Source organism: Procambarus clarkii, chromosome 31, assembly GCF_040958095.1.
Source record: "Procambarus clarkii isolate CNS0578487 chromosome 31, FALCON_Pclarkii_2.0, whole genome shotgun sequence".
NCBI classification, from domain to species: domain Eukaryota; kingdom Metazoa; phylum Arthropoda; class Malacostraca; order Decapoda; family Cambaridae; genus Procambarus; species Procambarus clarkii.
This window is the reverse complement of record NC_091180.1, coordinates 28684370-28700394: the sequence shown is the minus strand read 5'-3', so window position 1 is coordinate 28700394 and position 16025 is coordinate 28684370. Positions and strand designations below refer to the sequence as shown.

Genomic DNA, 16025 nt, shown 5'->3' with positions numbered 1-16025 from the left:
AGTGGTGATAAAGGTCCCAACCGGCGCTCTGCTGCCTCCAAAACCGACCTGGTATATAATTCATATATATGGGTTAACCTTTGGCACAGCGACATTCAGACTCAAACACTGTAGATATTATAGAGCCCAGTAGGCTCAGGAATCTGTACACCAGTTGATTGACGGTTGAGAGGCGGGACCAAAGAGCCAAAGCTCAACCCCCGCAAGCACAAGTAGCCGAGTACTGTCTCCACCATATATTCTTGCCCCTTAACACAGGGTACTGTTTTCTTCATAATTCATGCTGACGAAGACGGGAAGCCTGTACTCCGGCTTATCAAGGTCCTCCTAGCGTCTAGGCCAACTACTGACCTTCCCAAGATGCAACCCACAACAGCTTTCTAACTCCCGAATACCTATTTACTGCTAAGGGGGAACATAGGCATTTGGTGAAAGACAACGTGCCTAAACGTTTCTGTCCTGTCTGGATTTACAACTCTGGGCTCACTATCAGGTGTGTTGTGTCGGCAGCTGGCGAGGGGAAGCAAGGTGTGGCTGAGATTTCACACCACTTGAATATGGATGTACAGGAGCCCCACTGTCCACGGGAATTAATGTCCTCTTACATATACATCAACTGTATACATTTCCAGGTTTAATTGAGCTCATTTATTATGAAACATCGTGTAAGCGGCAGTGGAAAAGGTTACCGAGGCACACAATGGGCTCAGAAACTGAATCCTTATATTCCTTTACCTGGGAAAGTTACAGCTAGTTACAAAGTTTAACGTATTCATCATTAGCCTATTCACCCATGCTTTACCTAAGACCAAAAATCGTCGTCCTAGAAAATGGTAAAAGGCTGGCGAACTTGACATACTGTCCCGTTTTCTCAGCTCTCAATCAAACGTTCATATTATGTAAGAAATTTGCCTCCACCACTTCACTTCTTGGCATATTTCATTGGCTCAATACGCTGATATTGATACCTTTATAATGTCTCTGTGGTTCAGGTCTGCGCACTTCCCTTGCTTAATATTTTATCCCTGTCTGCCTATATACAATATTCTTAGAGGAATAAACAGTTCCCCTGTTTATTCTACTGCAAATTTTGCAGGTAGTGATCATGCCTCCCCTGCAACATCTTTGCCTTGTGTTTTAAACAAATAAATAAGACACAATATCAGCCACACTATTCCTTATCTATAGTATATTTATGAAATTTAGACTCTATTCAGCTGTATTTTAATGAAAAACTTGAGACACCGTTGACCCCCCCTAATATTTTAATTTAGATTGATTAATCCATCCGCTCCTCCCCACCCTTAAGTCCACCCTCCCCTCTGTCTGTCCTCAAGGCTGGGGGACGATAGCAGTTTCCCCGCCTGTGAGCTTTCCTCACTCCAAGCGCTCCCTGCAAAACGTGTTATGGCTGCCCTGGCATCCTGTCGTAATCCTAGGCTGCCTGTCCTCTTTGTCACCCCGTCCATGGACTGCTCCCAGCGGGCGCAGAAGGCCGTGGCCTCCCACGACGTCCACGTCCCGGGTGCTGTAGGTTCTGGTCGCCCTTCCTCCTCCCGCGTTGTGCTTGAAGACCCGCCTGTGTCGACGCTGGAAGAGGTCCCGCGCCCACGACGAGGTGCCAGGTGCCCACGGGGTATGAGGGCACCTCATACCCCGTGAGCTCACCATGGGGGAGGTTCACCTCCCCCTCCTCAAACAGTTACACTTTAATTTAATTTATACATACATTAATTGTAGTCAGATTTAATTTATAATTCAGTATTATTCAATTATTCGTGTTCACTTCTACTTTATTGTTCCTTTATGCTTACTTATATTTACTTTATAAGTTAACGTTTAGTAACTACAGTACTGTTCCTTTAGTTCATTAAGGTTCACTAACGTCTTGAAACATGTAAGTATATTACGAGTATTTCCCTATGCTGTTTCGCTCAACACTTAGATAGATATACAGTTCTCAGTTGTAAACATATAACTCTTTATGCTAATACTTTCTTCCCGCTGAGTGACAGGACTGCTCGTCTCTCAACCCATAGTTTCTTGAAGCAGTCTGGTTTTCGCATTGAATTAAGATCGACACACTTAGGGTTAGTTCAAACTTCACGTTTGTTAGTTGCAGCGCCATGAGGCTTGTGTGTGTGTGCGGGAGAACACACCAGAGTGTATAACTAGTGGGAGCTGGTACCTGAGGCTCGTCATGTGGGTGTCCCCCTCCCCTCACCTACTGGGGTGAGGGATCGCCCTAGGCAGGGGTGTCTTCACCCACCCATGGACGTGGTCCCACCCCCAATACCCCATGGTGGAGGGGTTCCCCATCTAGAATTTTGTGTGTTAGAAATACTTCCTCGCCAGCCATTCCCAGCTAAAAAAAAAACAGAGCTTCAATATTATGGGTGAGGATTTATGTGTAAAACTCTGCCCTAAATATTTTTAACATGGATGCCTCTAATGACAAGTTGAATTATATGGATCTTTCAATCTGTGTTCAGATTGAGCCCAGCATCATACTTAGTGGCTACAACGCTAGGCATAGGTATATTGGTAACTCACAGTTAAGTCATCGTAACGGCAATCACACTGTTGTCACTATTCAGTAGTTACGATAATGAGTAGATTGTGGGTGACCTCGAAGCGACGTATATCAGCGGAGGCGTACTTGACTTTTGTCTTGGCTTCAACGTCTCCCATACCATCGGCACCTCGTCTGTAGTGACGGGTGAGGCGTCAGGTCATGACCCCATATTACCTCTTGTAAATATCGCAAGCTCTGTTGTCCCCGGTGGAATGGTCAAACGAAACCGGTTCAGCGTACAGGTGTTGCTCCTGTGTCAAAATGATACATGCAGTTCCTTTGAACCTCATCAGTTGAAATGTTTAACAATGGACTTGTATATAATATTAAACTATTCATAGTCACTTGATCCATTGCCCAAATCACGTAATCCAAATTTCACTAACCATAATAGCATTCCTGTTTATTATAATGATTCCAAACTACGTTCACCAAGGACGTGCGGTCAGGACTGGAGTACAGCAGGACTCAGGTTCAAGTACGTGTATTGAGACCATAAATCTATCTCCACTCATCTACCTCCAAAGGATAGAGTAGCTTAGGCTATTTCTATCCTCCACACACATATTGCTTAAGCCCTTTTCAGATGGCCCTGGCTGTGGCTTCGGATCCTATGATAGCAGTTGAGGCAGACAGAGAAACCCTTGTCAATGGCCTCAATTCTCACAGCCAGCTCAGCCAGGCAGGGAAGGATATCAAATTAAGCTTAACAGTCTTCGTTTAGTCACGCAGTATAAACCAAACACTAGATACGACGGTAGAAAAAGGCTCCTTGGCTTCATGCTCTGTAAGGAGTATGACTAAGATGCTCGTCCGTGAATCAGAACTACACTGATTGAACTACATAAATGGTCTCCCCAAACATAAGGCATCACGCACGGAAGCATCAGTGTGCATCATTGAATTACCTCCTTCTCCTCCCTGCGTACTGACAGGTCATATACCACTTTCCTAGATCTAAAGCCAGCCTTTGAGACTGCTCACCGGCAATGACACCCCGAGTGCATTCACCACACTGGATGAATGAAGAAGGGGTGACTTTCTTCATTCATCTACTGTGGTGAATGAAGAAGGGTGACTTCTTCATTCATCTACTGTGGTGAATGAAGAAGGGGTGACTTCTCATTCATCTACTGTGGTGAATGAAGAATGGGTGACTTCTTCATTCATCTACTGTGGTGAATGAAGAAGGGGTGACTTCTTCATTCATCCACTGTGGTGAATGAAGAAGGGGTGACTTCTTCCTTGGTTACTTATCCAACATCCGTACTGTTCCAAGAGCACAGGAGTGTAACAAGAGACTGTGAACTAGCCATTCCACAGGGAGGTGTCTTTAGTCTTACCCAGTTCACATACTATTCATGTACCCTACGTGAATGTCACTATGTAAATTAATGTGAAAAATGTCAGAACGGATAGATTATTATTGCAAATGTTCAGCTCTGTGCATCAATAATATCATTTATAATATATTATAATTTCATTGTTTCTATTTTGCATGCTGGATTTTCAGGTTCTTGAAGAGCCGACTGTCAATTACGTAAAATTATTCCTGTATTTTTCATTATATTCATTGTTAACTGCGGTACAGCTACGGAGATACATACTAAGCTCAATAACATTACTTCAGTTTAATATTCAACTGGAGACAATCTTCAAAATTAATGGGGACGTTTGATAAACCGCCGTCAACCTGTCCCTATCGACACCAGTAAAAATGGCGGTCCTCTGATAAATTCAAGAATAAGATATTATACACCTAAATATTATTTTCTACATAACATGCCGCAGGACATGTCTCAAGTGTCAGGATGGCCGAGTGGTCTAAGGCGCCAGACTCAAGGTAACTTCCCTTCCGATAGAAGGGCCATGGGCATTCTGGTCCTCTCTGAGGGCGTGGGTTCGAATCCCACTTCTGACAAATGGTTTTGCAAATTACCTATATTGGATTATAAATCATTATATCCTTTATAAAGGAGAGACGCATATCCAACTTTGCTGTATATTCAACTTTGGGTGGTAATAATAACAATAAGATAGCCTTATAAGGTTCCTCTATTTTGTACCGACAAGATAACGAAAACTTGAGGGTTGTAAGATGTAAGATGTAAGATTATAGACCAATATCAAATCTACCCATTCTATCAAAAATATTTGAAAAAATTATTTACAAACAGCTCTATTCCTACCTCGTAAAACTCGACATACTCAGCCCCTGCCAGTTTGGCTTCCGGTCCCAAAAGAGTACCAATGATGCAATCATTAGTCTCCTTGACATTATCTACTCAGCCCTTGACAAAAATGAGTTTCCGATTGGACTCTTCATTGACCTAAGAAAAGCCTTTGATACTGTTAATCACAACTACCTCTTATTTAAACTCCAGCATTATGGAATCCGAGGCCTTGCCCTTGACTACATCCGATCCTATCTTAGTGACAGACACCAATATGTAACCATCAATGATACAACTTCTTCCACTCTACCAATTACCGTTGGAGTGCCACAGGGCAGCATCTTAGGACCTCTTCTATTTCTTATATATATAAACGATCTGCCTAATGTCTCTAATATTCTCAAACCTATATTGTTTGCTGACGATACTACCCTTATCTACTCAACCTCAACCCACATACACTAAATAATGTTGTGAATAATGAATTAAAAAAAGTCCACTTATGGATGTCAACGAACAACTAACATTTAAACATCGAAAAGACTTACTACATCTTATTTGGAAGCAAATCATCAAATGCAATTCAGCTACAGATAGACAACATTAACATCAGTAATAAAAATGATGGCAAGTTTCTTGGCCTATTCCTAGACAAGAGACTCAATTTCAGCACCCACATTCAACACATAACTAAGAAAGTCTCTAAGACAGTTGGTATACTCTCCAAAATCAGATATTATGTTCCTAACTCTGCTCTCCTCTCACTATATTATGCACTAATCTACCCCTATCTTAATTATGGTATCTGTGCATGGGGGTCTACCACTGCAAACCACCTTAAGCCCATCATCACACAGCAAAAATCTGCTATCAGAATAATAACTAACTCTGCTTTCAGACAACACTCAGCTCCCTTGTTTAAATCTCTAAACTTGCTAAATATTAACTCCCTCCACACATTCTCTTGTGTCAACTACATTTACAAAAACCCTGTTCTTAAATGCAAACCATGCTCTGAAACTCTCCCTGGACAGATGTAATAGGACCCATTATCACCACACCAGAAATAAATATCTCTTTGATATCCCCAGGGTCAAACTTAATCTGTGTAAACACTCTATGCAAATTAAGGGACCTAGTCTATGGAACTCACTCCCTAGTGAATTGAAAAACTGTAAAACTTTTGCCTTATTTAAAAGCAAAACCAAAAAGTACCTAACTTCATCTATTTAGTTTCCCTACACTGAGCTTTAAATTTGCTCTGTACCTAGTGGTACCCAATCTCCTAATTTTTATGTAATATCAAACAACCTTATCATTGTGTTCATTGCTGTCTTCTTTTATGTGCTAGCCATATGCTGTATTGTGACTACCAATTTTTGTCAACTACCATTCAAGCTGTCATTGCAATCAATCTTATATTGTTTCTGCTGTATTGTGCCTACCAATTTGTTGTCAACTTCCATTTTAAGCTGTCATTGCAATCAATCATAGCTACCTATGTGCTTTAATATACTGTACCTATAATTTTCTCTCATCTTTTTTTTTTTTTTTTTTCATTCCATGTAATCTGTTATCATTTTTTTTGTCTATAAATTTTGCAAGTATTTACCTCCTTAAAATTTTCTTAGATTAAGGACCTGCCCGAAACGCTGCGCGTGCTAGTGGCTTTACAAGACTGTAATTACCATAATTGTATCCTCACATTCCTTATGTACATTCTTGTATATGCATAAATAAATAAATAAAATAAAAATGTACGTTAATCCCTTGTTTGACACTTCACTTAAGACAGTTAAGTCCCAGCTGTGTCTGGGTACAAGTGACAGGATGAACAACCCCAGCGGATTTTCTCTCTATTTCAGGGTCTTGTACATGCTGCTATGGCGGTGTGTCCACTCACAGGATGAGTGGCGCTGCCCAATACTGTCACTATGGCGGTGTGTCCACTCACAGGATAAGTGGTGCTGCCCAATACTGTCCCTATGGCGGTGTTGTCCACTCACAGGATAAGTGACGCTGCCCAATACTGTCACTATGGCGGTGTGTCCACTCAAAGGATGAGTGGCGCTGCCCAATACTGTCACTATGGCGGTGTGTCCACTCACAGGATGAGTGGCGCTGCCCAATACTGTCACTATGGCGGTGTGTCCACTCACAGGATGAGTGGCGCTGCCCAATACTGTCACTATGGTGGTGTGTCCACTCACAGGATGAGTGGCGCTGCCCAATACTGTCACTATGGTGGTGTGTCCACTCACAGGATGAGTGAAACACATCTCTGAGTGACCGTTCCTCAGAGTAACATACTCGAAGGAAGTCAGTCTATATATTATTATTCTTAGTTTTAAGCAAATAGAAAAATGACAGGATTCCAACAAGTTAATGTTGTATATTTTAATGCAAGAGTGGAGGTGGTGAGTGTAGTAGGGGCAGGCTGCCTCGCTGGGGAGTATATATACCAGTGGTCACCAGTATACCTCTTTATACTCCACTGTTTTATACATTATACCAGTTATGTTACCAAACACTTGTGCTGAGTCCTGCATAGTCACTCTCTAGTACGCGTTACGCCCGTCTGTCTGTGTCTGTCTGTGTCTGTCTGTCTGTCTGTCTGTCTCTCTCTCTGTCTCTCTCTCTCTCTCTCACTTGTTTCTCTCCACCCGTGTCTCTCCATCTCTCCCTCCCTCGTACTAGGAGATTGCACTGACTGGCTGACGACACATTTTTTGCACCATCATTGTGATACTAACCATTTGCTTTTGTATTCTGCATAGTTCAGCGTCCCACACAAGGGCAGAGAGAAGAGAGACACACATAGACAAACACAAGAACATAAAATGAAGAACACAGAGAAAGTATTTCAGTGGTTGCATCTGCAATATGTTGAGAACAGAGGCATGCAGTCAACTCACCAGATCATCAGTGGTTTAAATGCGAGTCCAGAAGCTGAAATGCATCCATACAAGCACGACTAGATGAAAACATGTTGCATACCACCTACGGCAGACCAATTCCGTAATATGCGGCGCCAGCGTGTTGTTGATAGCCCATCCAAAATCATGAACCTATATACAATTCTGAAATGTACTGCCAGACTAGTCCCAGAGCTGAGAGGCATGAGTTGTGAAGAAAGAATGATGGAACTAAGACTCACGTCTTAGAAGAAGAACTAAGTTCTTATTCTAAGTAAGAACTTCTAAGAACTTAGTTCTTAGACGAACTAATACTTCTGGGAGAAAGAGAGAGCAGAAAGGAGCCATGATCGCAACATGTACAATTCCCAGGTGGATTGACAAGATAGTTTAAATCAGAATACATAAGCAGGAACACCATCAAGGGAACACAGGTGGGAACCTATGACCCGAATGACCAAAATGAAAGTTAGAAGGAACCTTTTTTTTCAGTGCAAGAACAGTCAAAAAATGTAATGAATGAGAGAGAAATGTGGTGAAGGGGACGCCAAGTAGAGCTAACAGTGTCGGAGGGCAGACACCACAGTGTTAAGCAACATGTACACCAACCAGCTCAAGGCTGAGAGGCGGGACCCAGGCGCTGAAACATATCTCCCGCAATCCCGATAGGTTAGTTCACCAGTTATGTAACACACACACACACACACACACACACACACACACACACACACACACACACACACACACACACACACACACACACACACGCACACACGCACACACACACACACACACACACACACACACACACACACACACACACACACACACGCACACACGCACACACACACACAACACACACACCACACACACACACACACACACACACACACACACACACACGCACACGCACACGCACACGCACACACGCAACACGCACACACACACACACACACACACACACACACACCACACACACACACACACACACACACACACACACACACACACACACACACGCACACACACACACACACACACACACCACACACACACACACACACACACACACACACACACATGCTGATACAGGTGTGGTCAGTGACACCTGTTTGTTGAGCAAATGATCCACATTGACGTGAGGTTCATCCTCAAACAGTCCCCAACGTTGATTGTAATATTGCTGAGCAAAGGCTGAGCAACATGACTCAGCAAACAACGTTGATGTAACATCACAAGTTGATCATGTTTATTCAACGTTATCAACTTTCAGTATTTACATCAACGTCGTTTGCCTAGCTTAGCCCATGAGGTGGGGTGGGGTGGGGGGGGGGGGGTGAGAAGCACATCATCACCTACGTTGACTTAACGTCACTCTAGCATACTGTGAACGCTGGGACACAACCCACACATATCCTCTCATTATGGGTATAGTGCCCCGGGCACCTCCCCCCTCATCAATCAGGCGGACTCAATCACTGTTAATCATCAGACTTAATTATCTCTCCTTTTGCCTCCCCTCTACACTACGTAAATATATACACATAAATAAACACACACAAGAACTACCTCATCATCTACAATATAAATATGGTTATGGCACAATAATTATTAAAATTATGATATTCACAGCAATGAACAACTCTCAACCACATGGAGGGAGGGGGGAGAGCCACCATCAACAGAGGGGGGAGGTAGGAGGGCCACCATCAACAGAGGGGGGAGGTAGGAGGGCCACCATCAACAGAGGGGGGAGGTAGGAGAGCCCACCATCAACAGAGGGGGGAGGTAGGAGAGCCACCATCAACAGAGGGGGGAGGTAGGAGAGCCACCATCAACAGAGGGGGGAGGTAGGAGAGCCACCATCAACAGAGGGGGGAGGTAGGAGAGCCACCATCAACAGAGGGGGGAGGTAGGAGGGGAGGGCCACCATCAACAGAGGGGGGAGGTAGGAGGGGGAGGGCCACCATCAACAGAGGGGGGAGAGGGGAGGGGGAGGGCCACTATCAACAGATGGGGGAGGGGGTAGGGCGACCATCAACAGAGGGCGGGGTGGGGGGAGGGCCACCATCAACAGAGGGCGGGGGGGGGGGAGGAGGGCCACCATCAACTCCATTATTATAAGGCATTGCTAAGACAAGTGTTCAACGCGCCCTTCTAGCCCTGACACGTCGCTCAGCCTTGGTGCCAAGATCGCAACGTCGCCATGTTGTGGTCCTCGCAGGGTTTCCCTGGCACCCCTACAACTCTATGACCCCTTTGTGGCACTGTAGTGTCTCTGGAGTGTCAGAACTGCAGTGTCTTTGGCCCTCACTCCTTGTCTTCCATAACCAATCCTCATTTGCCCGGGACTGTCCATTGGAGGTTACTTGAGAGCCTCAGGCTTGCTCATGAAAATAAAAAAATTCCATCCGTCTTCTCTAGAGTGTCTTACAGCCTAAATATGGAGAAAAATTGTCTCACAATCACTGGCATCCTTCAGATGTGTCTGGATTCATCAAGCAAAAATTCGCCTTACTGTACATTTGAATTCAAGCAGTTCTTTGGGTACAGTGAACCTTCTGGACCAATGAGCTGACTCGCAGCTCCCAATTAGGAGCCTCGTGACTTTATGTCCGATTGGTTGGCCGATACAAACTTGACCAGTTATTTCAGGCGTCTACAACCGGGGCCCAAGAGCCTGGCTGGGAAAGAAATCTCTGTCTGGACTGATTGTTGCCACTAGAGGCGGCTAGTTTTATTGTGAACCCATACTCATTCTGTGAGCGGTAGCGCAAAAAAAAGGGGGATGGGGTTACAGAGGGCACAAAAAAGTGCTAATCAGACCTCAGCAGAGATCTTTACCTGTAACCTGCACACTTAATAATTATAATGTCGCCCAGTTACAAACAAAAATCATTATAATATCTATATATTTACAATAATTTTATTATACATTGGTAAGTCTTTTGCCAACGCATAAATATTTTAGATATATAGTACAGGATCGAGGAAGAGCTGCTGTTTATTACTAGTCATATTCATTAGTCTCATATATGTCAATTTATCTGCTAGACGCAAAATATGGATACTATGCTAGGATTTCATATATTTTATTATTTGTAATAAAATGCTTTGCTATTTCAAGTAGCGCGAGTTTAGATTTATCTCTAAATGTCTCAAATTTGTCAGTCAAAGTTGTAATGCTCATGTGGACATTACATGACATCAGGCTCATGTGTGTTCCTGAACACAGGCACACACAAGCACACACAGGTACAAACACAGGCATACACAAACACACACAGGTACAAACACAGGCATACACAAAGACACACAAGTACAAACACAGGCATACACAAACACACACAGGTACAAACACAGGCATACACAAACACACACGGGTACAAACACAGGCATACACAAAGACACACAAGTACAACACAGGCATACACAAACAACACAGGTACAAACACAGGCATACACAAACACACACAGGTACAAACACAGGCATACACAAACACACACAGGTACAAACACAGGCATACACAAAGACACACAAGTACAAACACAGGCATACACAAACACACACAGGTACCAAACACAGGCATACACAAACACACACAGGTACAAACACAGGCATACACAAACACACACAGGTACAAACACAGGCACACATCAAGTTCCACGTCAATATAAACTAGCAATTACTCCCCAAACAAGAAGAACACAGGAGCACCGGGCTTGAAGGTTCAGGGAGATTGTTATCTGACATGCGACTACGACACTAAAGAAAAATAATACATTGACAGCCACAGCACAAGCACGGTACAAACACGTCACAGCCACAGCCACAGCACGTACAAACACGTCACAGCCACAGCCCACAGCACGGTACAAACACGTCACAGCCACAGCACAAGCACGGTACAAACACGTCACAGCCACAGCCACAGCACGGTACAAACACGTCACAGCCACAGCACAAGCACGGTACAAACACGTCACAGGACACAGCACAAGCACGGTACAAACACGTCACAGCCACAGCCACAGCACGGTACAAACACGTCACAGCCACAGCACAAGCACGGTACCAAACACATCACAGGACACAGCACAAGCACGGTACAAACACATCACAGCCACAGCACAAGCACGGTACAAACACATCACAACCACAGCACAAGCACGGTACAAACACATCACAGACACAGCACAAGCACGGTACAAACACATCACAGCCACAGCACAAGCACGGTACAAACACATCACAGACACAGCACAAGCACGGTACAAACACATCACAGACACAGCACAAGCACGGTACAAACACATCACAGCCACAGCACAAGCACGGTACAAACACATCACAGACACAGCACAAGCACGGTACAAACACATCACAGCCACAGCACAAGCACGGTACAAACACATCACAGCCACAGCACGGAACAAACACAACACAGGTACAATATTACAGGATAAAATTTACATATGAACTGTAGTTGAGTTGCCATTAGCGTTTTCCTCTTTATGATAACGGTAACGCAGATCTTAATGGCCCGATAGCCACAAGTACAACCAGATACCCTTAAGGGAACCAGGAAGTACACACACACACACACACACATTTCTGTGCTCCATTAGTTGTCTAGAGGTGTATAGGGTCACGTGGTCGTCAAGGGCTAGGAATCATGCCTTTACTTAGGGCTCATGTTGTGACGTACACGCAGGCCAGAGTAGGCTACGTGATCTGCTCAAGGTGGCGTTTGTAGTCTAGTGCGTTGGTTGTTTTGCTTCTAATATATTGCCTTGCATTTAATGTGCTCCCTTGTCAATTTTAAGATCTTTTCTACGGTACAATTGTCCTTTGGTTTAGAGGGAGCCTAGCGAGGCATGAAATAAATGCGTGTTAATAGTGTGTTGCATTTAAGTCCTGTTGCTGTCTTAAGAAAGCCTTTGAGGTTAGGACTGGTATTGTATTTAGGGTATTAATGTCATGCGTAAGAGGCTGTTTTACTGCATGCTGAGAAATGGGTTAAATTTTGTTTATCGTTGTGCTTTCCGGGGACTCAAGCAAGTACTCGCGCGCGCGCGCGCACACACACACACACACAGGGGAGACATGATCACAACCTACAAAATCCTCAGGGGAATCGACCGGGTAAACAAGGACGAACTTTTCAACACTGGTGGGACGCGAACAAGGGGACACAGGTGGAAGCTGAGTACCCAAATGAGCCACAGAGACGTTAGAAAGAACTTTTTCAGTGTCAGAGTAGTTAGCAAATGGAATGCATTAGGAAGTGATGTGGTGGAGGCTGACTCCATTCACAGTTTCAAATGTAGATATGATAGAGCCCAATAGGCTCAGGAATCTGTACACCAGTTGATTGACGGTTGAGAGGCGGGACCAAAGAGCCAGAGCTCAACCCCCGCAAGCACAATTAGGTGAGTACAATTAGGTGAGTACACACACACACACACACACACACACACACACACACACACACACACACACACACACACACACACACACAGTCAGCTTCCCTTCCTCTCTATCAGACTCAACATCCACCACTGTATCACACATCGCAGCCACAACACTGAAAACGGAAGAAACAAAGTTATCTTTCATTTGTCATTCACGTGCGGGTCAACACCATCATGACCAGGCCAGCAACACGGCCCGTTACGGCAAGGCGTAGTACACACTCCTGACACAGCAGCAGGTCTACCGTCCTCCACAACGGGTTTTGCAGGACACGATATAGCGATCGAAGAGAGGGCGTGGCGTGCCTCCCCCGCCCCCAGGTCTGCAGTCACTGGCTTGTCTGCAGAGGCGGTCCCCTGCGGCTGCCTGTGTGTGTGTGTGTGTGTGTGTGTGTGTGTGTGTGTGTGTGGTGTGGTGTGTGTGTGTGTGTGTGTGTGTGTGTGTGTGTGTGTGTGTGTGTGTGTGTGGTGTGTGTGTGTGTGTGTGTGTGTGTGTGTGTGTGTGTGTGTGTGTGTGTGTGTGTGTGTGTGTGTGTGTGGATTCCACTTGTTGGCCACACTTACAGGATACGAGAATTAAGAAGTATTCCCTTTCATTACTTCAACTCTTTACCGTTTCCAGCTTCTGCCTATATCCACTTCTCCAACTTTCTCTCAATTTAAAGTTACATATTGTCCAACTTGTTTACTTCTCATAGTATTTTGTATGTAGTGATCATGTCCCCTCTGTTTCTACTCTTCTCTAGGGTTGTGAGCATAAATTACTTTGACCTGTCATCGTAGTTTTGATTCTTAACTCACGCTCTAGTAGAGTTGAAAACTTTTGTACTTTTCAAGTTTAGTTTTATGCTCCAGGTGTGGATTTGAAACCAATGGTAAGTATTCGACTACTGACCTCACACAGATTGTGTACAGTGTTTAGAAAAAAGTCCCTATTTTGATTTTTAAATGCTGTTCCTATACTTTCCTGGCTCCCAAATGCTGTCGACATTATCCTGTTTATGTGTACCACTGGTGCAATGCTGAAAATATATCCACTACCAAATTTTGTACTTCTTTTGGAATCCAGAAGTTTCCTTTCTCCTTACGGTGTAATTTCCTTTTGGTCTCCTATATTTCCACCATCTCCATTACATTACACTTGTTGTGGTTGAACTTTAACAACCATTCGTTTGCCCACTCCTGGGGTTCTTACTTTTTCGAGACTTCCAGGACATCTCCAATCTCGAGTATTTTATTAGAAAACTGTTACCAGGTGACAAAGTACCACGCAGCTTCCTTCAGCAATCATGATGACATTGGTCTATCAAAACTGCCTTTTTTAGTTCTAATATGGGGAGGAACCTTTTAAATCACCCTTGAGGTATAAAATTTTAAAATTTACGTGGGAATTTTTTTTATATAAAGAAAACAGTAATTAATTACATTAAAAAGATAATCAGCGGCCGTAATGGCTGACTGATGAAACAAGGGGCGCATAATGTAGTCAACCCCACAGACTCCATCACTCAGACTTAAACCACAAAATTATCACTTCACCTACCAAATAATCTCTGTAATCTTATCCATTGTATAACTTATAAATTATTATTATTAAGTCAGATATTAAGAGACATCTGTGGCCAGGACAATGGCCAACGATAATGAGACTGAGGCTATGAATGACATGAACGATAGCGTAACCAGTTTTATTATTATTATTATTTTCTACCACAGACGTGGCCACACATTTACAATGCTAACCAGCATATATACATTTTCTTCTGTTCTCCATGGACAGAGTGAGAGATTGGTCAAACATACAGTTCAGGGATTTATTGAACCAGTATGTTGAGGCCAGAAATAAACTCGACGAGAACCCAAACTCGTTACGGGCCGACATATACTTTTTAAATGGACGAAAGAATGGCAAATGTAGTTTAATGCCGAAAAATAAGGAGTTTTAAGTCTACGAAGTAATAATATATTTTTCATTCCTCAGATATTTGCCATTGTTAAGCACCATTTAGATCATGCATTTCAATTTAATCGCCGAACTATAAAATGGACAAATTCACTTCAAGCGAGGGGTGGAATTATCAGGGGAAAGTACCAAGCCATTACGACTATAGAGCACTTGGAAGGGGTCAGGATTAGGATTTGGGATGGGACGGGGGGGGGGATGGTGGCCAACCATTTGGACGGTCGGGGATTGAACGCCGACCAGCATGAAGCGAGACCGTCGCTTAGTTGTATTGTAAAACTCATAACACATAAAATTATACAAAATTTTCCTATATTTCCTCATGGCTCCAAAAAAAAAAAAAATCCATTTCGTAATTTCCGAGTAAATGTGACGTCAGACAAACTTGCCTGAAGCCTCGCCTGATGAAACCCTTATCTATCCACTCCACTCTAATTAACCAAGACGGTTAAAGTGATAACAATGTCATACAGCTGGTTATAGTGATGATGACAGTATAGTAAAGATGGTTATAGTGATGATGACAGTATAGTAAAGATGGTTATAGTGGTGATGACAGTATAGTAAAGATGGTTACAGTGATGAGAACTGTGTAGCGAAGGTGGTTATGGTGACAAAGGTCACGTATAGTGTAGATGGTTGCAGTGGTGAAGGTCATATGTAGTGAATATATGACCCCCGGTACCCGAGCAACGCCGGGTACCCAAGTTGATGATGATGATATTTAATTCAAAATACATATGATCCAAATACAGCATAAACAAAGGTTAAATGTATTTAAAGTTTGTCAAATTCTTGAACTATGACCTTATTTTGCTTTATTTACTAATAATTATCACTAAACAAAACTATACAATCATAGCCAAACCCCTAAATTCTAACCTACAATTTTGACACAGTATTATTACTGGTCAAGATTATAT

General features: G+C 43.4%; 1 non-coding gene across 1 annotated transcript; it reads left to right on the top strand.

The window, feature by feature from the left end:
* The first annotated feature begins 4380 nt into the window (after positions 1-4380).
* Positions 4381-4496, top strand: TRNAL-CAA (transfer RNA leucine (anticodon CAA)). The gene is made up of 2 exons: positions 4381-4418; positions 4452-4496. It is a non-coding gene; the product is annotated as a tRNA-Leu (tRNA).
* The last annotated feature ends 11529 nt before the right edge of the window (positions 4497-16025 follow it).